We start from the raw sequence: 25,769 nt of genomic DNA, 5'->3' as shown, positions 1-25,769 counted from the left end.
CGCTACGAGCTGAGGGTCGGTTGATTCTGTGGGGTACTACTTAGTGCAGAAGGACTAGGCAGAGGCTTTACTTTATGTTTTTTGCTCTCTGATCCTCAAGAGGGCTAGGAGATTAGCTCACCAGTCTCTTTAGTCTTACCTAAACATGGCCCTCATATGTATATCTCAGGTAGGGCTAAGATACCGTGTCTGTGGATATGTAGAGAGGACATTGCCCCTGCTTTTCCTCTCCCATACAGTCAAGTTGAGGTCGTGACATATGACATAGTAAGATAAACTGGAATTTTGTCTGTAGGTTCATGCTAATTACTTTTGCAAACAATTCTCTTGAGATAAACACAGATACTAGTCCACCGGTTGGTGCTAAAGGCTCGCTGGTGTTTCTCCTTACCCATGGGGTCTCTTTTGTGTGTTTGGTGTTGGGTGTCACATTTTGCGTACTAGCACACACTAGTGAGGTTATTTGTATAGAACCATTGGGTTAGATACCGTAAAGCTGTGTGCTTACTGTGTCTTGTATTTCTATACTTTAGAGCGGGGCCTCATTCCCCCGAGCGGTTGCCGGGTGAGGTGAGGTCGTCACCCACACAAAGCTGGGTGAGTATCACCAAGAGGAAATGCCTCTGAGTGATTGAAGCTAATATGCTTGTTGGATTGCAGAATATAAATTAAATTATTTCTGCAAGTGTGTCTGCATGGTTTCTGCGTGTGCATGGAGGGTGGGCGTGTGGGCTAAGGTGCTGTCTGCCATACTATTATGTGTTTTTTCTTCACTTGACAGGAAGATGACATCTTTTTCCATCCAGTGGACATTCAAGTATACCATTTTCTGGTGTATATGTAATTCTGTAATTATGTATCAACACAAAACATTTTTTTGTCAGTTATACACACCACATGTAGTTGCAGTAGCTATTCATTTTGTTTAAGGTCCTGAAGAAAGCTGAGCCAATGGCTCTTAGAGCTGAAACATGTCGACCACACTTCATAGCGCCTCGGAGTAGTATTACTACTCGGCGTGTTTTTAATATTGACACTTGGCCCTTTATGTTGCGTTTTTCTTGGTGTCCTGGTAGTTAATTTTAATACAAACGATTTTCTGTTGAGCACTGCACTCTGTCTATTCATAATACTTTTTGGTGTCACAATAGGACGACTTCTTTGACAACCTTTTTCCCTTATTGACACTATTGGTCGGATTTGGGAGAGGCTGATCAACAGTTCCCATATGACGTAAACTCCACCACATGGGTGGTCTGATGGGAATTATGCTAGCCCTTTGTGTGACCCTTAGTAACCTGTCTTGACAGACCCTGTGTCTCATACGCGCACCAACAGTGCCGCTCAGTCACTATTGTAGATACACATCATGTGTAGACCTTACCTGCTCTTTGTTGTGTTTTGTATCTAGGCATAGGGGAGCGAGCAGGAAGGTCAGTAAATATTCCCCCTCCGACCCCCCACACACCCGTTGTTTTCAAGTATTAAGTGCAGTTTTTTAGCTGCGGGTCATTTTTCAAGGTGCCAACCATGTTTGCACCTCAGAGCTCACCTCACTTGTGTGTGTGTGTTGTCTGTGTGTGCACCCTCACTGACACCCTTAGATAGCAACCCCTTCTTCCATTCTGGATCACCATAGGATATGGTAACTCTGTTAGCACACTCAAACTTTGGTTGAGATGTGTATTTTGAATTGTATATACAGGCTCTCTCTAGACATTGTCCTTTTCCCTCCTCAGACTCAGCGAACCGAGGACCATCTCACAGATATGTCCAATCGTATTCATTACTGTTTAAGGCTCTGTTTGTTTCAACTCCTGAACCGGGTAGGCTTGTCCCCGTATCAGACACCTTTGAATCTGGGTTAATGGGCTCCCAATCCATATCGAACTCCACATGCTATGGTGGTGATGGTATAACCCCCTCTTAGTGGCTCAATGATTGAATTTGGTAATATACCAAGATAGTGATTTTTCAATGACAGTCGTCGAGATTATGCCACTACTACAGTTTGCCTCCTGCTGGGTTACATTATCCCCCAGGCAGAACGAGTATTTAGTATCAAGACATCGGTTCAACAAACTGATGCCTCTTACTTCCGAGGTTTTTTTCAGTACATCTGAGTGTCCGCGCATGCGCGCAGGAGTAACGTCTTCCTGCCGTCTGCGCATGCGCGAGGGAGCAGTGACTTCCACAACGCCATCTATCAGGATTATATGGAATCCTTACTGCGCGATTAACGTGTCACCTTATCAACGAGGATATATAAGCCGGAAGGGTGTGAGCACTTTTTACCTCCACTTCCGCTCGCGTTTGTCACGAGAGCACCGACGGACAGGTGAGACATAGTGTGCTCGCTACGAGCTGAGGGTCGGTTGATTCTGTGGGGTACTACTTAGTGCAGAAGGACTAGGCAGAGGCTTTACTTTATGTTGTTTGCTCTCTGATCCTCAAGAGGGCTAGGAGATTAGCTCACCAGTCTCTTTAGTCTTACCTAAACATGGCCCTCATATGTATATCTCAGGTAGGGCTAAGATACCGTGTCTGTGGATATGTAGAGAGGACATTGCCCCTGCTTTTCCTCTCCCATACAGTCAAGTTGAGGTCGTGACATATGACATAGTAAGATAAACTGGAATTTTGTCTGTAGGTTCATGCTAATTACTTTTGCAAACAATTCTCTTGAGATAAACACAGATACTAGTCCACCGGTTGGTGCTAAAGGCTCGCTGGTGTTTCTCCTTACCCATGGGGTCTCTTTTGTGTGTTTGGTGTTGGGTGTCACATTTTGCGTACTAGCACACACTAGTGAGGTTATTTGTATAGAACCATTGGGTTAGATACCGTAAAGCTGTGTGCTTACTGTGTCTTGTATTTCTATACTTTAGAGCGGGGCCTCATTCCCCCGAGCGGTTGCCGGGTGAGGTGAGGTCGTCACCCACACAAAGCTGGGTGAGTATCACCAAGAGGAAATGCCTCTGAGTGATTGAAGCTAATATGCTTGTTGGATTGCAGAATATAAATTAAATTATTTCTGCAAGTGTGTCTGCATGGTTTCTGCGTGTGCATGGAGGGTGGGCGTGTGGGCTAAGGTGCTGTCTGCCATACTATTATGTGTTTTTTCTTCACTTGACAGGAAGATGACATCTTTTTCCATCCAGTGGACATTCAAGTATACCATTTTCTGGTGTATATGTAATTCTGTAATTATGTATCAACACAAAACATTTTTTTGTCAGTTATACACACCACATGTAGTTGCAGTAGCTATTCATTTTGTTTAAGGTCCTGAAGAAAGCTGAGCCAATGGCTCTTAGAGCTGAAACATGTCGACCACACTTCATAGCGCCTCGGAGTAGTATTACTACTCGGCGTGTTTTTAATATTGACACTTGGCCCTTTATGTTGCGTTTTTCTTGGTGTCCTGGTAGTTAATTTTAATACAAACGATTTTCTGTTGAGCACTGCACTCTGTCTATTCATAATACTTTTTGGTGTCACAATAGGACGACTTCTTTGACAACCTTTTTCCCTTATTGACACTATTGGTCGGATTTGGGAGAGGCTGATCAACAGTTCCCATATGACGTAAACTCCACCACATGGGTGGTCTGATGGGAATTATGCTAGCCCTTTGTGTGACCCTTAGTAACCTGTCTTGACAGACCCTGTGTCTCATACGCGCACCAACAGTGCCGCTCAGTCACTATTGTAGATACACATCATGTGTAGACCTTACCTGCTCTTTGTTGTGTTTTGTATCTAGGCATAGGGGAGCGAGCAGGAAGGTCAGTAAATATTCCCCCTCCGACCCCCCACACACCCGTTGTTTTCAAGTATTAAGTGCAGTTTTTTAGCTGCGGGTCATTTTTCAAGGTGCCAACCATGTTTGCACCTCAGAGCTCACCTCACTTGTGTGTGTGTGTTGTCTGTGTGTGCACCCTCACTGACACCCTTAGATAGCAACCCCTTCTTCCATTCTGGATCACCATAGGATATGGTAACTCTGTTAGCACACTCAAACTTTGGTTGAGATGTGTATTTTGAATTGTATATACAGGCTCTCTCTAGACATTGTCCTTTTCCCTCCTCAGACTCAGCGAACCGAGGACCATCTCACAGATATGTCCAATCGTATTCATTACTGTTTAAGGCTCTGTTTGTTTCAACTCCTGAACCGGGTAGGCTTGTCCCCGTATCAGACACCTTTGAATCTGGGTTAATGGGCTCCCAATCCATATCGAACTCCACATGCTATGGTGGTGATGGTATAACCCCCTCTTAGTGGCTCAATGATTGAATTTGGTAATATACCAAGATAGTGATTTTTCAATGACAGTCGTCGAGATTATGCCACTACTACAGTTTGCCTCCTGCTGGGTTACATTATCCCCCAGGCAGAACGAGTATTTAGTATCAAGACATCGGTTCAACAAACTGATGCCTCTTACTTCCGAGGTTTTTTTCAGTACATCTAAGTGTCCGCGCATGCGCGCAGGAGTAACGTCTTCCTGCCGTCTGCGCATGCGCGAGGGAGCAGTGACTTCCACAACGCCATCTATCAGGATTATATGGAATCCTTACTGCGCGATTAACGTGTCACCTTATCAACGAGGATATATAAGCCGGAAGGGTGTGAGCACTTTTTACCTCCACTTCCGCTCGCGTTTGTCACGAGAGCACCGACGGACAGGTGAGACATAGTGTGCTCGCTACGAGCTGAGGGTCGGTTGATTCTGTGGGGTACTACTTAGTGCAGAAGGACTAGGCAGAGGCTTTACTTTATGTTGTTTGCTCTCTGATCCTCAAGAGGGCTAGGAGATTAGCTCACCAGTCTCTTTAGTCTTACCTAAACATGGCCCTCATATGTATATCTCAGGTAGGGCTAAGATACCGTGTCTGTGGATATGTAGAGAGGACATTGCCCCTGCTTTTCCTCTCCCATACAGTCAAGTTGAGGTCGTGACATATGACATAGTAAGATAAACTGGAATTTTGTCTGTAGGTTCATGCTAATTACTTTTGCAAACAATTCTCTTGAGATAAACACAGATACTAGTCCACCGGTTGGTGCTAAAGGCTCGCTGGTGTTTCTCCTTACCCATGGGGTCTCTTTTGTGTGTTTGGTGTTGGGTGTCACATTTTGCGTACTAGCACACACTAGTGAGGTTATTTGTATAGAACCATTGGGTTAGATACCGTAAAGCTGTGTGCTTACTGTGTCTTGTATTTCTATACTTTAGAGCGGGGCCTCATTCCCCCGAGCGGTTGCCGGGTGAGGTGAGGTCGTCACCCACACAAAGCTGGGTGAGTATCACCAAGAGGAAATGCCTCTGAGTGATTGAAGCTAATATGCTTGTTGGATTGCAGAATATAAATTAAATTATTTCTGCAAGTGTGTCTGCATGGTTTCTGCGTGTGCATGGAGGGTGGGCGTGTGGGCTAAGGTGCTGTCTGCCATACTATTATGTGTTTTTTCTTCACTTGACAGGAAGATGACATCTTTTTCCATCCAGTGGACATTCAAGTATACCATTTTCTGGTGTATATGTAATTCTGTAATTATGTATCAACACAAAACATTTTTTTGTCAGTTATACACACCACATGTAGTTGCAGTAGCTATTCATTTTGTTTAAGGTCCTGAAGAAAGCTGAGCCAATGGCTCTTAGAGCTGAAACATGTCGACCACACTTCATAGCGCCTCGGAGTAGTATTACTACTCGGCGTGTTTTTAATATTGACACTTGGCCCTTTATGTTGCGTTTTTCTTGGTGTCCTGGTAGTTAATTTTAATACAAACGATTTTCTGTTGAGCACTGCACTCTGTCTATTCATAATACTTTTTGGTGTCACAATAGGACGACTTCTTTGACAACCTTTTTCCCTTATTGACACTATTGGTCGGATTTGGGAGAGGCTGATCAACAGTTCCCATATGACGTAAACTCCACCACATGGGTGGTCTGATGGGAATTATGCTAGCCCTTTGTGTGACCCTTAGTAACCTGTCTTGACAGACCCTGTGTCTCATACGCGCACCAACAGTGCCGCTCAGTCACTATTGTAGATACACATCATGTGTAGACCTTACCTGCTCTTTGTTGTGTTTTGTATCTAGGCATAGGGGAGCGAGCAGGAAGGTCAGTAAATATTCCCCCTCCGACCCCCCACACACCTGTTGTTTTCAAGTATTAAGTGCAGTTTTTTAGCTGCGGGTCATTTTTCAAGGTGCCAACCATGTTTGCACCTCAGAGCTCACCTCACTTGTGTGTGTGTGTTGTCTGTGTGTGCACCCTCACTGACACCCTTAGATAGCAACCCCTTCTTCCATTCTGGATCACCATAGGATATGGTAACTCTGTTAGCACACTCAAACTTTGGTTGAGATGTGTATTTTGAATTGTATATACAGGCTCTCTCTAGACATTGTCCTTTTCCCTCCTCAGACTCAGCGAACCGAGGACCATCTCACAGATATGTCCAATCGTATTCATTACTGTTTAAGGCTCTGTTTGTTTCAACTCCTGAACCGGGTAGGCTTGTCCCCGTATCAGACACCTTTGAATCTGGGTTAATGGGCTCCCAATCCATATCGAACTCCACATGCTATGGTGGTGATGGTATAACCCCCTCTTAGTGGCTCAATGATTGAATTTGGTAATATACCAAGATAGTGATTTTTCAATGACAGTCGTCGAGATTATGCCACTACTACAGTTTGCCTCCTGCTGGGTTACATTATCCCCCAGGCAGAACGAGTATTTAGTATCAAGACATCGGTTCAACAAACTGATGCCTCTTACTTCCGAGGTTTTTTTCAGTACATCTGAGTGTCCGCGCATGCGCGCAGGAGTAACGTCTTCCTGCCGTCTGCGCATGCGCGAGGGAGCAGTGACTTCCACAACGCCATCTATCAGGATTATATGGAATCCTTACTGCGCGATTAACGTGTCACCTTATCAACGAGGATATATAAGCCGGAAGGGTGTGAGCACTTTTTACCTCCACTTCCGCTCGCGTTTGTCACGAGAGCACCGACGGACAGGTGAGACATAGTGTGCTCGCTACGAGCTGAGGGTCGGTTGATTCTGTGGGGTACTACTTAGTGCAGAAGGACTAGGCAGAGGCTTTACTTTATGTTTTTTGCTCTCTGATCCTCAAGAGGGCTAGGAGATTAGCTCACCAGTCTCTTTAGTCTTACCTAAACATGGCCCTCATATGTATATCTCAGGTAGGGCTAAGATACCGTGTCTGTGGATATGTAGAGAGGACATTGCCCCTGCTTTTCCTCTCCCATACAGTCAAGTTGAGGTCGTGACATATGACATAGTAAGATAAACTGGAATTTTGTCTGTAGGTTCATGCTAATTACTTTTGCAAACAATTCTCTTGAGATAAACACAGATACTAGTCCACCGGTTGGTGCTAAAGGCTAGCTGGTGTTTCTCCTTACCCATGGGGTCTCTTTTGTGTGTTTGGTGTTGGGTGTCACATTTTGCGTACTAGCACACACTAGTGAGGTTATTTGTATAGAACCATTGGGTTAGATACCGTAAAGCTGTGTGCTTACTGTGTCTTGTATTTCTATACTTTAGAGCGGGGCCTCATTCCCCCGAGCGGTTGCCGGGTGAGGTGAGGTCGTCACCCACACAAAGCTGGGTGAGTATCACCAAGAGGAAATGCCTCTGAGTGATTGAAGCTAATATGCTTGTTGGATTGCAGAATATAAATTAAATTATTTCTGCAAGTGTGTCTGCATGGTTTCTGCGTGTGCATGGAGGGTGGGCGTGTGGGCTAAGGTGCTGTCTGCCATACTATTATGTGTTTTTTCTTCACTTGACAGGAAGATGACATCTTTTTCCATCCAGTGGACATTCAAGTATACCATTTTCTGGTGTATATGTAATTCTGTAATTATGTATCAACACAAAACATTTTTTTGTCAGTTATACACACCACATGTAGTTGCAGTAGCTATTCATTTTGTTTAAGGTCCTGAAGAAAGCTGAGCCAATGGCTCTTAGAGCTGAAACATGTCGACCACACTTCATAGCGCCTCGGAGTAGTATTACTACTCGGCGTGTTTTTAATATTGACACTTGGCCCTTTATGTTGCGTTTTTCTTGGTGTCCTGGTAGTTAATTTTAATACAAACGATTTTCTGTTGAGCACTGCACTCTGTCTATTCATAATACTTTTTGGTGTCACAATAGGACGACTTCTTTGACAACCTTTTTCCCTTATTGACACTATTGGTCGGATTTGGGAGAGGCTGATCAACAGTTCCCATATGACGTAAACTCCACCACATGGGTGGTCTGATGGGAATTATGCTAGCCCTTTGTGTGACCCTTAGTAACCTGTCTTGACAGACCCTGTGTCTCATACGCGCACCAACAGTGCCGCTCAGTCACTATTGTAGATACACATCATGTGTAGACCTTACCTGCTCTTTGTTGTGTTTTGTATCTAGGCATAGGGGAGCGAGCAGGAAGGTCAGTAAATATTCCCCCTCCGACCCCCCACACACCCGTTGTTTTCAAGTATTAAGTGCAGTTTTTTTGCTGCGGGTCATTTTTCAAGGTGCCAACCATGTTTGCACCTCAGAGCTCACCTCACTTGTGTGTGTGTGTTGTCTGTGTGTGCACCCTCACTGACACCCTTAGATAGCAACCCCTTCTTCCATTCTGGATCACCATAGGATATGGTAACTCTGTCAGCACACTCAAACTTTGGTTGAGATGTGTATTTTGAATTGTATATACAGGCTCTCTCTAGACATTGTCCTTTTCCCTCCTCAGACTCAGCGAACCGAGGACCATCTCACAGATATGTCCAATCGTATTCATTACTGTTTAAGGCTCTGTTTGTTTCAACTCCTGAACCGGGTAGGCTTGTCCCCGTATCAGACACCTTTGAATCTGGGTTAATGGGCTCCCAATCCATATCGAACTCCACATGCTATGGTGGTGATGGTATAACCCCCTCTTAGTGGCTCAATGATTGAATTTGGTAATATACCAAGATAGTGATTTTTCAATGACAGTCGTCGAGATTATGCCACTACTACAGTTTGCCTCCTGCTGGGTTACATTATCCCCCAGGCAGAACGAGTATTTAGTATCAAGACATCGGTTCAACAAACTGATGCCTCTTACTTCCGAGGTTTTTTTCAGTACATCTGAGTGTCCGCGCATGCGCGCAGGAGTAACGTCTTCCTGCCGTCTGCGCATGCGCGAGGGAGCAGTGACTTCCACAACGCCATCTATCAGGATTATATGGAATCCTTACTGCGCGATTAACGTGTCACCTTATCAACGAGGATATATAAGCCGGAAGGGTGTGAGCACTTTTTACCTCCACTTCCGCTCGCGTTTGTCACGAGAGCACCGACGGACAGGTGAGACATAGTGTGCTCGCTACGAGCTGAGGGTCGGTTGATTCTGTGGGGTACTACTTAGTGCAGAAGGACTAGGCAGAGGCTTTACTTTATGTTTTTTGCTCTCTGATCCTCAAGAGGGCTAGGAGATTAGCTCACCAGTCTCTTTAGTCTTACCTAAACATGGCCCTCATATGTATATCTCAGGTAGGGCTAAGATACCGTGTCTGTGGATATGTAGAGAGGACATTGCCCCTGCTTTTCCTCTCCCATACAGTCAAGTTGAGGTCGTGACATATGACATAGTAAGATAAACTGGAATTTTGTCTGTAGGTTCATGCTAATTACTTTTGCAAACAATTCTCTTGAGATAAACACAGATACTAGTCCACCGGTTGGTGCTAAAGGCTCTCTGGTGTTTCTCCTTACCCATGGGGTCTCTTTTGTGTGTTTGGTGTTGGGTGTCACATTTTGCGTACTAGCACACACTAGTGAGGTTATTTGTATAGAACCATTGGGTTAGATACCGTAAAGCTGTGTGCTTACTGTGTCTTGTATTTCTATACTTTAGAGCGGGGCCTCATTCCCCCGAGCGGTTGCCGGGTGAGGTGAGGTCGTCACCCACACAAAGCTGGGTGAGTATCACCAAGAGGAAATGCCTCTGAGTGATTGAAGCTAATATGCTTGTTGGATTGCAGAATATAAATTAAATTATTTCTGCAAGTGTGTCTGCATGGTTTCTGCGTGTGCATGGAGGGTGGGCGTGTGGGCTAAGGTGCTGTCTGCCATACTATTATGTGTTTTTTCTTCACTTGACAGGAAGATGACATCTTTTTCCATCCAGTGGACATTCAAGTATACCATTTTCTGGTGTATATGTAATTCTGTAATTATGTATCAACACAAAACATTTTTTTGTCAGTTATACACACCACATGTAGTTGCAGTAGCTATTCATTTTGTTTAAGGTCCTGAAGAAAGCTGAGCCAATGGCTCTTAGAGCTGAAACATGTCGACCACACTTCATAGCGCCTCGGAGTAGTATTACTACTCGGCGTGTTTTTAATATTGACACTTGGCCCTTTATGTTGCGTTTTTCTTGGTGTCCTGGTAGTTAATTTTAATACAAACGATTTTCTGTTGAGCACTGCACTCTGTCTATTCATAATACTTTTTGGTGTCACAATAGGACGACTTCTTTGACAACCTTTTTCCCTTATTGACACTATTGGTCGGATTTGGGAGAGGCTGATCAACAGTTCCCATATGACGTAAACTCCACCACATGGGTGGTCTGATGGGAATTATGCTAGCCCTTTGTGTGACCCTTAGTAACCTGTCTTGACAGACCCTGTGTCTCATACGCGCACCAACAGTGCCGCTCAGTCACTATTGTAGATACACATCATGTGTAGACCTTACCTGCTCTTTGTTGTGTTTTGTATCTAGGCATAGGGGAGCGAGCAGGAAGGTCAGTAAATATTCCCCCTCCGACCCCCCACACACCCGTTGTTTTCAAGTATTAAGTGCAGTTTTTTAGCTGCGGGTCATTTTTCAAGGTGCCAACCATGTTTGCACCTCAGAGCTCACCTCACTTGTGTGTGTGTGTGTTGTCTGTGTGTGCACCCTCACTGACACCCTTAGATAGCAACCCCTTCTTCCATTCTGGATCACCATAGGATATGGTAACTCTGTTAGCACACTCAAACTTTGGTTGAGATGTGTATTTTGAATTGTATATACAGGCTCTCTCTAGACATTGTCCTTTTCCCTCCTCAGACTCAGCGAACCGAGGACCATCTCACAGATATGTCCAATCGTATTCATTACTGTTTAAGGCTCTGTTTGTTTCAACTCCTGAACCGGGTAGGCTTGTCCCCGTATCAGACACCTTTGAATCTGGGTTAATGGGCTCCCAATCCATATCGAACTCCACATGCTATGGTGGTGATGGTATAACCCCCTCTTAGTGGCTCAATGATTGAATTTGGTAATATACCAAGATAGTGATTTTTCAATGACAGTCGTCGAGATTATGCCACTACTACAGTTTGCCTCCTGCTGGGTTACATTATCCCCCAGGCAGAACGAGTATTTAGTATCAAGACATCGGTTCAACAAACTGATGCCTCTTACTTCCGAGGTTTTTTTCAGTACATCTGAGTGTCCGCGCATGCGCGCAGGAGTAACGTCTTCCTGCCGTCTGCGCATGCGCGAGGGAGCAGTGACTTCCACAACGCCATCTATCAGGATTATATGGAATCCTTACTGCGCGATTAACGTGTCACCTTATCAACGAGGATATATAAGCCGGAAGGGTGTGAGCACTTTTTACCTCCACTTCCGCTCGCGTTTGTCACGAGAGCACCGACGGACAGGTGAGACATAGTGTGCTCGCTACGAGCTGAGGGTCGGTTGATTCTGTGGGGTACTACTTAGTGCAGAAGGACTAGGCAGAGGCTTTACTTTATGTTTTTTGCTCTCTGGTCCTCAAGAGGGCTAGGAGATTAGCTCACCAGTCTCTTTAGTCTTACCTAAACATGGCCCTCATATGTATATCTCAGGTAGGGCTAAGATACCGTGTCTGTGGATATGTAGAGAGGACATTGCCCCTGCTTTTCCTCTCCCATACAGTCAAGTTGAGGTCGTGACATATGACATAGTAAGATAAACTGGAATTTTGTCTGTAGGTTCATGCTAATTACTTTTGCAAACAATTCTCTTGAGATAAACACAGATACTAGTCCACCGGTTGGTGCTAAAGGCTCGCTGGTGTTTCTCCTTACCCATGGGGTCTCTTTTGTGTGTTTGGTGTTGGGTGTCACATTTTGCGTACTAGCACACACTAGTGAGGTTATTTGTATAGAACCATTGGGTTAGATACCGTAAAGCTGTGTGCTTACTGTGTCTTGTATTTCTATACTTTAGAGCGGGGCCTCATTCCCCCGAGCGGTTGCCGGGTGAGGTGAGGTCGTCACCCACACAAAGCTGGGTGAGTATCACCAAGAGGAAATGCCTCTGAGTGATTGAAGCTAATATGCTTGTTGGATTGCAGAATATAAATTAAATTATTTCTGCAAGTGTGTCTGCATGGTTTCTGCGTGTGCATGGAGGGTGGGCGTGTGGGCTAAGGTGCTGTCTGCCATACTATTATGTGTTTTTTCTTCACTTGACAGGAAGATGACATCTTTTTCCATCCAGTGGACATTCAAGTATACCATTTTCTGGTGTATATGTAATTCTGTAATTATGTATCAACACAAAACATTTTTTTGTCAGTTATACACACCACATGTAGTTGCAGTAGCTATTCATTTTGTTTAAGGTCCTGAAGAAAGCTGAGCCAATGGCTCTTAGAGCTGAAACATGTCGACCACACTTCATAGCGCCTCGGAGTAGTATTACTACTCGGCGTGTTTTTAATATTGACACTTGGCCCTTTATGTTGCGTTTTTCTTGGTGTCCTGGTAGTTAATTTTAATACAAACGATTTTCTGTTGAGCACTGCACTCTGTCTATTCATAATACTTTTTGGTGTCACAATAGGACGACTTCTTTGACAACCTTTTTCCCTTATTGACACTATTAGTCGGATTTGGGAGAGGCTGATCAACAGTTCCCATATGACGTAAACTCCACCACATGGGTGGTCTGATGGGAATTATGCTAGCCCTTTGTGTGACCCTTAGTAACCTGTCTTGACAGACCCTGTGTCTCATACGCGCACCAACAGTGCCGCTCAGTCACTATTGTAGATACACATCATGTGTAGACCTTACCTGCTCTTTGTTGTGTTTTGTATCTAGGCATAGGGGAGCGAGCAGGAAGGTCAGTAAATATTCCCCCTCCGACCCCCCACACACCCGTTGTTTTCAAGTATTAAGTGCAGTTTTTTAGCTGCGGGTCATTTTTCAAGGTGCCAACCATGTTTGCACCTCAGAGCTCACCTCACTTGTGTGTGTGTGTTGTCTGTGTGTGCACCCTCACTGACACCCTTAGATAGCAACCCCTTCTTCCATTCTGGATCACCATAGGATATGGTAACTCTGTCAGCACACTCAAACTTTGGTTGAGATGTGTATTTTGAATTGTATATACAGGCTCTCTCTAGACATTGTCCTTTTCCCTCCTCAGACTCAGCGAACCGAGGACCATCTCACAGATATGTCCAATCGTATTCATTACTGTTTAAGGCTCTGTTTGTTTCAACTCCTGAACCGGGTAGGCTTGTCCCCGTATCAGACACCTTTGAATCTGGGTTAATGGGCTCCCAATCCATATCGAACTCCACATGCTATGGTGGTGATGGTATAACCCCCTCTTAGTGGCTCAATGATTGAATTTGGTAATATACCAAGATAGTGATTTTTCAATGACAGTCGTCGAGATTATGCCACTACTACAGTTTGCCTCCTGCTGGGTTACATTATCCCCCAGGCAGAACGAGTATTTAGTATCAAGACATCGGTTCAACAAACTGATGCCTCTTACTTCCGAGGTTTTTTTCAGTACATCTGAGTGTCCGCGCATGCGCGCAGGAGTAACGTCTTCCTGCCGTCTGCGCATGCGCGAGGGAGCAGTGACTTCCACAACGCCATCTATCAGGATTATATGGAATCCTTACTGCGCGATTAACGTGTCACCTTATCAACGAGGATATATAAGCCGGAAGGGTGTGAGCACTTTTTACCTCCACTTCCGCTCGCGTTTGTCACGAGAGCACCGACGGACAGGTGAGACATAGTGTGCTCGCTACGAGCTGAGGGTCGGTTGATTCTGTGGGGTACTACTTAGTGCAGAAGGACTAGGCAGAGGCTTTACTTTATGTTTTTTGCTCTCTGATCCTCAAGAGGGCTAGGAGATTAGCTCACCAGTCTCTTTAGTCTTACCTAAACATGGCCCTCATATGTATATCTCAGGTAGGGCTAAGATACCGTGTCTGTGGATATGTAGAGAGGACATTGCCCCTGCTTTTCCTCTCCCATACAGTCAAGTTGAGGTCGTGACATATGACATAGTAAGATAAACTGGAATTTTGTCTGTAGGTTCATGCTAATTACTTTTGCAAACAATTCTCTTGAGATAAACACAGATACTAGTCCACCGGTTGGTGCTAAAGGCTCGCTGGTGTTTCTCCTTACCCATGGGGTCTCTTTTGTGTGTTTGGTGTTGGGTGTCACATTTTGCGTACTAGCACACACTAGTGAGGTTATTTGTATAGAACCATTGGGTTAGATACCGTAAAGCTGTGTGCTTACTGTGTCTTGTATTTCTATACTTTAGAGCGGGGCCTCATTCCCCCGAGCGGTTGCCGGGTGAGGTGAGGTCGTCACCCACACAAAGCTGGGTGAGTATCACCAAGAGGAAATGCCTCTGAGTGATTGAAGCTAATATGCTTGTTGGATTGCAGAATATAAATTAAATTATTTCTGCAAGTGTGTCTGCATGGTTTCTGCGTGTGCATGGAGGGTGGGCGTGTGGGCTAAGGTGCTGTCTGCCATACTATTATGTGTTTTTTCTTCACTTGACAGGAAGATGACATCTTTTTCCATCCAGTGGACATTCAAGTATACCATTTTCTGGTGTATATGTAATTCTGTAATTATGTATCAACACAAAACATTTTTTTGTCAGTTATACACACCACATGTAGTTGCAGTAGCTATTCATTTTGTTTAAGGTCCTGAAGAAAGCTGAGCCAATGGATCTTAGAGCTGAAACATGTCGACCACACTTCATAGCGCCTCGGAGTAGTATTACTACTCGGCGTGTTTTTAATATTGACACTTGGCCCTTTATGTTGCGTTTTTCTTGGTGTCCTGGTAGTTAATTTTAATACAAACGATTTTCTGTTGAGCACTGCACTCTGTCTATTCATAATACTTTTTGGTGTCACAATAGGACGACTTCTTTGACAACCTTTTTCCCTTATTGACACTATTGGTCGGATTTGGGAGAGGCTGATCAACAGTTCCCATATGACGTAAACTCCACCACATGGGTGGTCTGATGGGAATTATGCTAGCCCTTTGTGTGACCCTTAGTAACCTGTCTTGACAGACCCTGTGTCTCATACGCGCACCAACAGTGCCGCTCAGTCACTATTGTAGATACACATCATGTGTAGACCTTACCTGCTCTTTGTTGTGTTTTGTATCTAGGCATAGGGGAGCGAGCAGGAAGGTCAGTAAATATTCCCCCTCCGACCCCCCACACACCCGTTGTTTTCAAGTATTAAGTGCAGTTTTTTAGCTGCGGGTCATTTTTCAAGGTGCCAACCATGTTTGCACCTCAGAGCTCACCTCACTTGTGTGTGTGTGTTGTCTGTGTGTGCACCCTCACTGACACCCTTAGATAGCAACCCCTTCTTCCATTCTGGATCACCATAGGATATGGTAACTCTGTTAGCACACTCAAACTTTGGTTGAGATGTGTATTTTGAATTGTATATACAGGCTCTCTCTAGACATTGTCCTTTTCCCTCCTCAGACTCAGCGAACCGAGGACCATCTCACAGATATGTCCAATCGTATTCATTACTGTTTAAGGCTCTGTTTGTTTCAACTCCTGAACCGGGTAGGCTTGTCCCCGTATCAGACACCTTTGAATCTGGGTTAATGGGCTCCCAATCCATATCGAACTCCACATGCTATGGTGGTGATGGTATAACCCCCTCTTAGTGGCTCAATGATTGAATTTGGTAATATACCAAGATAGTGATTTTTCAATGACAGTCGTCGAGATTATGCCACTACTACAGTTTGCCTCCTGCTGGGTTACATTATCCCCAAAGCAGAACGAGTATTTAGTATCAAGACATCGGTTCAACAAACTGATGCCTCTTACTTCCGAGGTTTTTTTCAGTACATCTGAGTGTCCGCGCATGCGCGCAGGAGTAACGTCTTCCTGCCGTCTGCGCATGCGCGAGGGAGCAGTGACTTCCACAACGCCATCTATCAGGATTATATGGAATCCTTACTGCGCGATTAACGTGTCACCTTATCAACGAGGATATATAAGCCGGAAGGGTGTGAGCACTTTTTACCTCCACTTCCGCTCGCGTTTGTCACGAGAGCACCGACGGACAGGTGAGACATAGTGTGCTCGCTACGAGCTGAGGGTCGGTTGATTCTGTGGGGTACTACTTAGTGCAGAAGGACTAGGCAGAGGCTTTACTTTATGTTTTTTGCTCTCTGATCCTCAAGAGGGCTAGGAGATTAGCTCACCAGTCTCTTTAGTCTTACCTAAACATGGCCCTCATATGTATATCTCAGGTAGGGCTAAGATACCGTGTCTGTGGATATGTAGAGAGGACATTGCCCCTGCTTTTCCTCTCCCATACAGTCAAGTTGAGGTCGTGACATATGACATAGTAAGATAAACTGGAATTTTGTCTGTAGGTTCATGCTAATTACTTTTGCAAACAATTCTCTTGAGATAAACACAGATACTAGTCCACCGGTTGGTGCTAAAGGCTCGCTGGTGTTTCTCCTTACCCATGGGGTCTCTTTTGTGTGTTTGGTGTTGGGTGTCACATTTTGCGTACTAGCACACACTAGTGAGGTTATTTGTATAGAACCATTGGGTTAGATACCGTAAAGCTGTGTGCTTACTGTGTCTTGTATTTCTATACTTTAGAGCGGGGCCTCATTCCCCCGAGCGGTTGCCGGGTGAGGTGAGGTCGTCACCCACACAAAGCTGGGTGAGTATCACCAAGAGGAAATGCCTCTGAGTGATTGAAGCTAATATGCTTGTTGGATTGCAGAATATAAATTAAATTATTTCTGCAAGTGTGTCTGCATGGTTTCTGCGTGTGCATGGAGGGTGGGCGTGTGGGCTAAGGTGCTGCCTGCCATACTATTATGTGTTTTTTCTTCACTTGACAGGAAGATGACATCTTTTTCCATCCAGTGGACATTCAAGTATACCATTTTCTGGTGTATATGTAATTCTGTAATTATGTATCAACACAAAACATTTTTTTGTCAGTTATACACACCACATGTAGTTGCAGTAGCTATTCATTTTGTTTAAGGTCCTGAAGAAAGCTGAGCCAATGGCTCTTAGAGCTGAAACATGTCGACCACACTTCATAGCGCCTCGGAGTAGTATTACTACTCGGCGTGTTTTTAATATTGACACTTGGCCCTTTATGTTGCGTTTTTCTTGGTGTCCTGGTAGTTAATTTTAATACAAACGATTTTCTGTTGAGCACTGCACTCTGTCTATTCATAATACTTTTTGGTGTCACAATAGGACGACTTCTTTGACAACCTTTTTCCCTTATTGACACTATTGGTCGGATTTGGGAGAGGCTGATCAACAGTTCCCATATGACGTAAACTCCACCACATGGGTGGTCTGATGGGAATTATGCTAGCCCTTTGTGTGACCCTTAGTAACCTGTCTTGACAGACCCTGTGTCTCATACGCGCACCAACAGTGCCGCTCAGTCACTATTGTAGATACACATCATGTGTAGACCTTACCTGCTCTTTGTTGTGTTTTGTATCTAGGCATAGGGGAGCGAGCAGGAAGGTCAGTAAATATTCCCCCTCCGACCCCCCACACACCCGTTGTTTTCAAGTATTAAGTGCAGTTTTTTAGCTGCGGGTCATTTTTCAAGGTGCCAACCATGTTTGCACCTCAGAGCTCACCTCACTTGTGTGTGTGTGTTGTCTGTGTGTGCACCCTCACTGACACCCTTAGATAGCAACCCCTTCTTCCATTCTGGATCACCATAGGATATGGTAACTCTGTTAGCACACTCAAACTTTGGTTGAGATGTGTATTTTGAATTGTATATACAGGCTCTCTCTAGACATTGTCCTTTTCCCTCCTCAGACTCAGCGAACCGAGGACCATCTCACAGATATGTCCAATCGTATTCATTACTGTTTAAGGCTCTGTTTGTTTCAACTCCTGAACCGGGTAGGCTTGTCCCCGTATCAGACACCTTTGAATCTGGGTTAATGGGCTCCCAATCCATATCGAACTCCACATGCTATGGTGGTGATGGTATAACCCCCTCTTAGTGGCTCAATGATTGAATTTGGTAATATACCAAGATAGTGATTTTTCAATGACAGTCGTCGAGATTATGCCACTTCTACAGTTTGCCTCCTGCTGGGTTACATTATCCCCCAGGCAGAACGAGTATTTAGTATCAAGACATCGGTTCAACAAACTGATGCCTCTTACTTCCGAGGTTTTTTTCAGTACATCTGAGTGTCCGCGCATGCGCGCAGGAGTAACGTCTTCCTGCCGTCTGCGCATGCGCGAGGGAGCAGTGACTTCCACAACGCCATCTATCAGGATTATATGGAATCCTTACTGCGCGATTAACGTGTCACCTTATCAACGAGGATATATAAGCCGGAAGGGTGTGAGCACTTTTTACCTCCACTTCCGCTCGCGTTTGTCACGAGAGCACCGACGGACAGGTGAGACATAGTGTGCTCGCTACGAGCTGAGGGTCGGTTGATTCTGTGGGGTACTACTTAGTGCAGAAGGACTAGGCAGAGGCTTTACTTTATGTTTTTTGCTCTCTGATCCTCAAGAGGGCTAGGAGATTAGCTCACCAGTCTCTTTAGTCTTACCTAAACATGGCCCTCATATGTATATCTCAGGTAGGGCTAAGATACCGTGTCTGTGGATATGTAGAGAGGACATTGCCCCTGCTTTTCCTCTCCCATACAGTCAAGTTGAGGTCGTGACATATGACATAGTAAGATAAACTGGAATTTTGTCTGTAGGTTCATGCTAATTACTTTTGCAAACAATTCTCTTGAGATAAACACAGATACTAGTCCACCGGTTGGTGCTAAAGGCTCGCTGGTGTTTCTCCTTACCCATGGGGTCTCTTTTGTGTGTTTGGTGTTGGGTGTCACATTTTGCGTACTAGCACACACTAGTGAGGTTATTTGTATAGAACCATTGGGTTAGATACCGTAAAGCTGTGTGCTTACTGTGTCTTGTATTTCTATACTTTAGAGCGGGGCCTCATTCCCCCGAGCGGTTGCCGGGTGAGGTGAGGTCGTCACCCACACAAAGCTGGGTGAGTATCACCAAGAGGAAATGCCTCTGAGTGATTGAAGCTAATATGCTTGTTGGATTGCAGAATATAAATTAAATTATTTCTGCAAGTGTGTCTGCATGGTTTCTGCGTGTGCATGGAGGGTGGGCGTGTGGGCTAAGGTGCTGTCTGCCATACTATTATGTGTTTTTTCTTCACTTGACAGGAAGATGACATCTTTTTCCATCCAGTGGACATTCAAGTATACCATTTTCTGGTGTATATGTAATTCTGTAATTATGTATCAACACAAAACATTTTTTTGTCAGTTATACACACCACATGTAGTTGCAGTAGCTATTCATTTTGTTTAAGGTCCTGAAGAAAGCTGAGCCAATGGCTCTTAGAGCTGAAACATGTCGACCACACTTCATAGCGCCTCGGAGTAGTATTACTACTCGGCGTGTTTTTAATATTGACACTTGGCCCTTTATGTTGCGTTTTTCTTGGTGTCCTGGTAGTTAATTTTAATACAAACGATTTTCTGTTGAGCACTGCACTCTGTCTATTCATAATACTTTTTGGTGTCACAATAGGACGACTTCTTTGACAACCTTTTTCCCTTATTGACACTATTGGTCGGATTTGGGAGAGGCTGATCAACAGTTCCCATATGACGTAAACTCCACCACATGGGTGGTCTGATGGGAATTATGCTAGCCCTTTGTGTGACCCTTAGTAACCTGTCTTGACAGACCCTGTGTCTCATACGCGCACCAACAGTGCCGCTCAGTCACTATTGTAGATACACATCATGTGTAGACCTTACCTGCTCTTTGTTGTGTTTTGTATCTAGGCATAGGGGAGCGAGCAGGAAGGTCAGTAAATATTCCCCCTCCGACCCCCCACACACCCGTTGTTTTCAAGTATTAAGTGCAGTTTTTTAGCTGCGGGTCATTTTTCAAGGTGCCAACCATGTTTGCACCTCAGAGCTCACCTCACTTGTGTGTGTGTGTTGTCTGTGTGTGCACCCTCACTGACACCCTTAGATAGCAACCCCTTCTTCCATTCTGGATCACCATAGGATATGGTAACTCTGTTAGCACACTCAAACTTTGGTTGAGATGTGTATTTTGAATTGTATATACAGGCTCTCTCTAGACATTGTCCTTTTCCCTCCTCAGACTCAGCGAACCGAGGACCATCTCACAGATATGTCCAATCGTATTCATTACTGTTTAAGGCTCTGTTTGTTTCAACTCCTGAACCGGGTAGGCTTGTCCCCGTATCAGACACCTTTGAATCTGGGTTAATGGGCTCCCAATCCATATCGAACTCCACATGCTATGGTGGTGATGGTATAACCCCCTCTTAGTGGCTCAATGATTGAATTTGGTAATATACCAAGATAGTGATTTTTCAATGACAGTCGTCGAGATTATGCCACTACTACAGTTTGCCTCCTGCTGGGTTACATTATCCCCCAGGCAGAACGAGTATTTAGTATCAAGACATCGGTTCAACAAACTGATGCCTCTTACTTCCGAGGTTTTTTTCAGTACATCTGAGTGTCCGCGCATGCGCGCAGGAGTAACGTCTTCCTGCCGTCTGTGCATGCGCGAGGGAGCAGTGACTTCCACAACGCCATCTATCAGGATTATATGGAATCCTTACTGCGCGATTAACGTGTCACCTTATCAACGAGGATATATAAGCCGGAAGGGTGTGAGCACTTTTTACCTCCACTTCCGCTCGCGTTTGTCACGAGAGCACCGACGGACAGGTGAGACATAGTGTGCTCGCTACGAGCTGAGGGTCGGTTGATTCTGTGGGGTACTACTTAGTGCAGAAGGACTAGGCAGAGGCTTTACTTTATGTTTTTTGCTCTCTGATCCTCAAGAGGGCTAGGAGATTAGCTCACCAGTCTCTTTAGTCTTACCTAAACATGGCCCTCATATGTATATCTCAGGTAGGGCTAAGATACCGTGTCTGTGGATATGTAGAGAGGACATTGCCCCTGCTTTTCCTCTCCCATACAGTCAAGTTGAGGTCGTGACATATGACATAGTAAGATAAACTGGAATTTTGTCTGTAGGTTCATGCTAATTACTTTTGCAAACAATTCTCTTGAGATAAACACAGATACTAGTCCACCGGTTGGTGCTAAAGGCTCGCTGGTGTTTCTCCTTACCCATGGGGTCTCTTTTGTGTGTTTGGTGTTGGGTGTCACATTTTGCGTACTAGCACACACTAGTGAGGTTATTTGTATAGAACCATTGGGTTAGATACCGTAAAGCTGTGTGCTTACTGTGTCTTGTATTTCTATACTTTAGAGCGGGGCCTCATTCCCCCGAGCGGTTGCCGGGTGAGGTGAGGTCGTCACCCACACAAAGCTGGGTGAGTATCACCAAGAGGAAATGCCTCTGAGTGATTGAAGCTAATATGCTTGTTGGATTGCAGAATATAAATTAAATTATTTCTGCAAGTGTGTCTGCATGGTTTCTGCGTGTGCATGGAGGGTGGGCGTGTGGGCTAAGGTGCTGTCTGCCATACTATTATGTGTTTTTTCTTCACTTGACAGGAAGATGACATCTTTTTCCATCCAGTGGACATTCAAGTATACCATTTTCTGGTGTATATGTAATTCTGTAATTATGTATCAACACAAAACATTTTTTTGTCAGTTATACACACCACATGTAGTTGCAGTAGCTATTCATTTTGTTTAAGGTCCTGAAGAAAGCTGAGCCAATGGCTCTTAGAGCTGAAACATGTCGACCACACTTCATAGCGCCTCGGAGTAGTATTACTACTCGGCGTGTTTTTAATATTGACACTTGGCCCTTTATGTTGCGTTTTTCTTGGTGTCCTGGTAGTTAATTTTAATACAAACGATTTTCTGTTGAGCACTGCACTCTGTCTATTCATAATACTTTTTGGTGTCACAATAGGACGACTTCTTTGACAACCTTTTTCCCTTATTGACACTATTGGTCGGATTTGGGAGAGGCTGATCAACAGTTCCCATATGACGTAAACTCCACCACATGGGTGGTCTGATGGGAATTATGCTAGCCCTTTGTGTGACCCTTAGTAACCTGTCTTGACAGACCCTGTGTCTCATACGCGCACCAACAGTGCCGCTCAGTCACTATTGTAGATACACATCATGTGTAGACCTTACCTGCTCTTTGTTGTGTTTTGTATCTAGGCATAGGGGAGCGAGCAGGAAGGTCAGTAAATATTCCCCCTCCGACCCCCCACACACCCGTTGTTTTCAAGTATTAAGTGCAGTTTTTTAGCTGCGGGTCATTTTTCAAGGTGCCAACCATGTTTGCACCTCAGAGCTCACCTCACTTGTGTGTGTGTGTTGTCTGTGTGTGCACCCTCACTGACACCCTTAGATAGCAACCCCTTCTTCCATTCTGGATCACCATAGGATATGGTAACTCTGTTAGCACACTCAAACTTTGGTTGAGATGTGTATTTTGAATTGTATATACAGGCTCTCTCTAGACATTGTCCTTTTCCCTCCTCAGACTCAGCGAACCGAGGACCATCTCACAGATATGTCCAATCGTATTCATTACTGTTTAAGGCTCTGTTTGTTTCAACTCCTGAACCGGGTAGGCTTGTCCCCGTATCAGACACCTTTGAATCTGGGTTAATGGGCTCCCAATCCATATCGAACTCCACATGCTATGGTGGTGATGGTATAACCCCCTCTTAGTGGCTCAATGATTGAATTTGGTAATATACCAAGATAGTGATTTTTCAATGACAGTCGTCGAGATTATGCCACTACTACAGTTTGCCTCCTGCTGGGTTACATTATCCCCCAGGCAGAACGAGTATTTAGTATCAAGACATCGGTTCAACAAACTGATGCCTCTTACTTCCGAGGTTTTTTTCAGTACATCTGAGTGTCCGCGCATGCGCGCAGGAGTAACGTCTTCCTGCCGTCTGCGCATGCGCGAGGGAGCAGTGACTTCCACAACGCCATCTATCAGGATTATATGGAATCCTTACTGCGCGATTAACGTGTCACCTTATCAACGAGGATATATAAGCCGGAAGGGTGTGAGCACTTTTTACCTCCACTTCCGCTCGCGTTTGTCACGAGAGCACCGACGGACAGGTGAGACATAGTGTGCTCGCTACGAGCTGAGGGTCGGTTGATTCTGTGGGGTACTACTTAGTGCAGAAGGACTAGGCAGAGGCTTTACTTTATGTTTTTTGCTCTCTGATCCTCAAGAGGGCTAGGAGATTAGCTCACCAGTCTCTTTAGTCTTACCTAAACATGGCCCTCATATGTATATCTCAGGTAGGGCTAAGATACCGTGTCTGTGGATATGTAGAGAGGACATTGCCCCTGCTTTTCCTCTCCCATACAGTCAAGTTGAGGTCGTGACATATGACATAGTAAGATAAACTGGAATTTTGTCTGTAGGTTCATGCTAATTACTTTTGCAAACAATTCTCTTGAGATAAACACAGATACTAGTCCACCGGTTGGTGCTAAAGGCTCGCTGGTGTTTCTCCTTACCCATGGGGTCTCTTTTGTGTGTTTGGTGTTGGGTGTCACATTTTGCGTACTAGCACACACTAGTGAGGTTATTTGTATAGAACCATTGGGTTAGATACCGTAAAGCTGTGTGCTTACTGTGTCTTGTATTTCTATACTTTAGAGCGGGGCCTCATTCACCCGAGCGGTTGCCGGGTGAGGTGAGGTCGTCACCCACACAAAGCTGGGTGAGTATCACCAAGAGGAAATGCCTCTGAGTGATTGAAGCTAATATGCTTGTTGGATTGCAGAATATAAATTAAATTATTTCTGCAAGTGTGTCTGCATGGTTTCTGCGTGTGCATGGAGGGTGGGCGTGTGGGCTAAGGTGCTGTCTGCCATACTATTATGTGTTTTTTCTTCACTTGACAGGAAGATGACATCTTTTTCCATCCAGTGGACATTCAAGTATACCATTTTCTGGTGTATATGTAATTCTGTAATTATGTATCAACACAAAACATTTTTTTGTCAGTTATACACACCACATGTAGTTGCAGTAGCTATTCATTTTGTTTAAGGTCCTGAAGAAAGCTGAGCCAATGGCTCTTAGAGCTGAAACATGTCGACCACACTTCATAGCGCCTCGGAGTAGTATTACTACTCGGCGTGTTTTTAATATTGACACTTGGCCCTTTATGTTGCGTTTTTCTTGGTGTCCTGGTAGTTAATTTTAATACAAACGATTTTCTGTTGAGCACTGCACTCTGTCTATTCATAATACTTTTTGGTGTCACAATAGGACGACTTCTTTGACAACCTTTTTCCCTTATTGACACTATTGGTCGGATTTGGGAGAGGCTGATCAACAGTTCCCATATGACGTAAACTCCACCACATGGGTGGTCTGATGGGAATTATGCTAGCCCTTTGTGTGACCCTTAGTAACCTGTCTTGACAGACCCTGTGTCTCATACGCGCACCAACAGTGCCGCTCAGTCACTATTGTAGATACACATCATGTGTAGACCTTACCTGCTCTTTGTTGTGTTTTGTATCTAGGCATAGGGGAGCGAGCAGGAAGGTCAGTAAATATTCCCCCTCCGACCCCCCACACACCCGTTGTTTTCAAGTATTAAGTGCAGTTTTTTAGCTGCGGGTCATTTTTCAAGGTGCCAACCATGTTTGCACCTCAGAGCTCACCTCACTTGTGTGTGTGTGTTGTCTGTGTGTGCACCCTCACTGACACCCTTAGATAGCAACCCCTTCTTCCATTCTGGATCACCATAGGATATGGTAACTCTGTTAGCACACTCAAACTTTGGTTGAGATGTGTATTTTGAATTGTATATACAGGCTCTCTCTAGACATTGTCCTTTTCCCTCCTCAGACTCAGCGAACCGAGGACCATCTCACAGATATGTCCAATCGTATTCATTACTGTTTAAGGCTCTGTTTGTTTCAACTCCTGAACCGGGTAGGCTTGTCCCCGTATCAGACACCTTTGAATCTGGGTTAATGGGCTCCCAATCCATATCGAACTCCACATGCTATGGTGGTGATGGTATAACCCCCTCTTAGTGGCTCAATGATTGAATTTGGTAATATACCAAGATAGTGATTTTTCAATGACAGTCGTCGAGATTATGCCACTACTACAGTTTGCCTCCTGCTGGGTTACATTATCCCCCAGGCAGAACGAGTATTTAGTATCAAGACATCGGTTCAACAAACTGATGCCTCTTACTTCCGAGGTTTTTTTCAGTACATCTGAGTGTCCGCGCATGCGCGCAGGAGTAACGTCTTCCTGCCGTCTGCGCATGCGCGAGGGAGCAGTGACTTCCACAACGCCATCTATCAGGATTATA

This window comes from Lissotriton helveticus, chromosome 2_2 (assembly GCF_964261635.1).
Source record: "Lissotriton helveticus chromosome 2_2, aLisHel1.1, whole genome shotgun sequence".
In the NCBI taxonomy this organism is placed as follows: Eukaryota; Metazoa; Chordata; class Amphibia; order Caudata; family Salamandridae; genus Lissotriton; species Lissotriton helveticus.
This window is presented reverse-complemented; position numbering follows the sequence as displayed.